Source organism: Papio anubis, chromosome 2 (assembly GCF_008728515.1).
Source record: "Papio anubis isolate 15944 chromosome 2, Panubis1.0, whole genome shotgun sequence".
Classification (NCBI taxonomy): domain Eukaryota; kingdom Metazoa; phylum Chordata; class Mammalia; order Primates; family Cercopithecidae; genus Papio; species Papio anubis.
In genome coordinates this window covers 106,329,196-106,332,663 of record NC_044977.1, presented here as the reverse complement: position 1 = coordinate 106,332,663, position 3,468 = coordinate 106,329,196, and positions in this window count along the sequence as shown.

Below are 3,468 nucleotides of genomic sequence, written 5' to 3'. Positions count from 1 at the left end.
TATGTCTTCTCTAGTAGAATTTTTACTACAGTCTTTTGGGTGCTTCTACATGTATAATCATATTATCTGCAGGTAAAGATAATTTTTTCTGCTGTTAGAATTCGTTCTTATACTTTCTTTTTTCCCCAAAATGCAATTGAGCATTTAAAACATGTTGAATAATAGTGATCATGGTAAGCATCCTTTCTTTGTACTTTCCTAATTTAATGGAAATAGTTTGAGGGTTTAATGGTTTTAGTAATAACGATATTTGCCATTGACTTCCGGTAAATATTTTTCATCATATTTAAGAAATGTCTTTCTATTTCTACATTACTTTCACTTTTCCAGTTTCTTCCTGGGTAACTGATCTATTTAAATTTTCAATCTTTTTTTGATATCAGTTTATGTTTTTCTAGGAATTCAACAATTTCTCTAGATTTTCAAGTTGGTTGCCATAGGGTTCTATGTAATATTGTCTTATAATTATTTTTCTCTCTTTTTGTATCTGGCGTTATATCATCCTCTTAATTTCTAATATTGTTGCATTTGATTTCTCTCATTTGCTCCTAATGGTCGGCATGGGATATCTATTTTTCTTACAAAATTTAGATTTGTCGTAAAACTACTGTATGATCCAGAAATTCTGCTCCTATGTATATATGCAAGAGAATTGAAAACAGGAACTTCAACAGATATTTGTACACTCATGTTCACAGCAGCATTATTCACAGTAGTCAAAAGGCAAAAGTAACCTAAGAGTTCATCAGCAGATGAATAGATAAACCAAAAGTGGTATATACGGAGATAGAACATTACTCAGCCATAAAAAGAAATGAAATTTTGATATACGCTGTAACATGAATATATCTTTTTTTTTTTTTTTTGAGACAGAGTCTCACTCTGTCACCAGGCTGGAGTGCAGTGGCACAGGCTGGAGTGCAGTGGTGCGATCTCAGCTCACTGCAACCTCCACCTCCCAGGTTCAAGCGATTCTCCTGCCTCAGCCTCTTGAGTAGCTGGGACTACAGGCGTGCACCACCATGCCCAGCTAATTTTTGAATTTTTAGTAGACATGGGGTTTCACCATGTTGGCGAAGATGGTGTAACATTAATATATCTTAAACATTATGCTACACACAATTAACCAGACGCAGAAGAACAAATATTGTATCACTGTAGAAAGTAAAATAGAGGTTACCATGAGTGGGCAGAGGGAGGAAGGGTGAGTTATTGTTTTAATGCATACAGAGTTTTTATTGAGAATCATAAAAAAGTTTTGGGTATAGATAGTGGTGATGGTTATACAACATTCTGAATGTATTTAATGCCACTTAACTGTACATCTATGAATGGTTAAAATGACAAATATTATATTATGTATATTTTACCACCATAAAAAGTTAGATTTGGGATTTAAAATTTATTCTTTCCATTTATTTTTGACTCTTTTATTAATTTTGGCATTTACTTTTACTAATTACCATGACTGAATTATTTGTTCCATTTTTAATTTTCTAAAATGAGTTCCATATTCCTCTAATTTCAGTTTTCTTTAAGAATGAAGGCATTTAAGACTGTGATTTTTCCTTTGAATATGAGTTTAACATACCAAAAAATAGAATTCATTGCTTTCTAGATAGTTTTTATTCCAATTTTGATTTATGTATTGATCCAGGGTTTTTTTTATTCTAAGCAGTTAATAGTTTAGTGATCATCTTTTTTTATTATTCTCTTGTATTCTGAAATATTGATCAGAAAATACCCTGAAAAATCTTCACTTTTTTGAATTTTTCAAGCTTTGTTTGTGGCCAAGTGCATGACTGATGTCTATCTGTCCATCCGTCTATCATATCTATCCATCTATATCTATCATCTATCAGTGTTACTTACATAAGAAAAAAGCATCTTCTATATTTGTAGGTTTCAAAGTTCTATACACACCTATTAAATTGAGCTGGTTGATTGTAATACTCAGAACTTCTATGTCCTGGCTACTTTTTATCTTCTAGATATGTCAGATTTTGAAAGATGTAGATTAGAATCTTCCACCACAGTTTATGTGTGCATTTTTAAAAATCACATTCTCCATGTTTCTGATAGTTTTTGCCTTATAGATTTGACTGCCATGATGTTTAGTGTTTAGAGATTTATGTTTAACATCTTCTTAAAGTGTGCCTTTTATCATTACATATTATCTCTGTCTTATTTAATACTTTTAACCTTCAGTTTCATATTGTCATTTTAGCTTTTTCTTTGTATTTGCCTGGTATTTCTTTTTTTCTTTCAGAAAATATTTGCTTTATTCATTTGTTAAATTCTTACGGATTGTCATTCATAAGGCACATAGATCTAGGTATTGTGGACACCAACATATGTTGACTTTACAATATTCTGGGGAAACAAAGAAATAAATCAATAATTACAATGTCCTGAGACGTGGATGTGACAATTTAGTAAAAATGCTAGACCACATAGAAAGGGCATCTTAACCAGGCAGAGGGGCTCAAAGAAAGCTTCCCAGAGGAGGGCAACTTTGAGCTAAGACAAGATTAATGTGGAAAAGGACTTTCTTCCTAAATGGTTCTGTTTTATGATGGAAAACTTTCTTTAAAAAATTTTATGAAGATTCACAAATGACTGCAGAGCATTTCCTTATGGAACTACTACAGATAATATAGATATTGTAGCATATTATCTATATTAATCTATATTATCTATGGTGGTTCCACAGGCAAATGCCGAGGTCATTCATCAGACATGCCAACATATGTATGCCTGGTATTTCTTTAACCATCACTTTATTTTAGATGTGCTTCCTGCAAAAACTGAGAGTCTCTATCTTTTCTATGAATATTCAGCTCATTCACACTTAGTGCAACAGTCGATATATTTGATTTTATTCTTTCCATCTTGTTTTATTTTTACTATTTGTCTTAATTTTTATCTTTTCCCTCTTTTCTAACGTATTCTCATTACTATTCATTTCTTTCTCCTCCTTTGTTAAATTAGAAGCACTCCTGGGCTTTCCTAATCAAAACTAGATTTATTTACAGTTGTATCAAAACACGGCAACAACCTGCTCTCACACCACGAGGTGTTCACTGCTTGGGCGCCCTCCTCCCAGTAAGATAAAACCTCTAAAACACTTTTGCTTCCTCACTCTTCCCACATATTCTCAACTCCTTGTTTTTTTTTTTCTAAGACGGTTCAGTGTTCCTGACTTATAACTAATATTAAGTTTTTCCTTTATGATAAAACAGTTCTTACTTAACACTCATATTACAAATTTTCGCACTATTCTCATCCATTTAAATCTAACAATATATAATGCAAACATCATTTCTCAGTAACTGTCTCCCTTTCTTTCCATATTTCCTTTTGTTGAAGTCTCTAGATTCTTTCCTTATTTGGTTATTCTTGGCATCTTTCTTTTACTTGACAGGTAAGTGGTCTTTTACCTGTGTGTAAGATTCATAGGTCACTGTC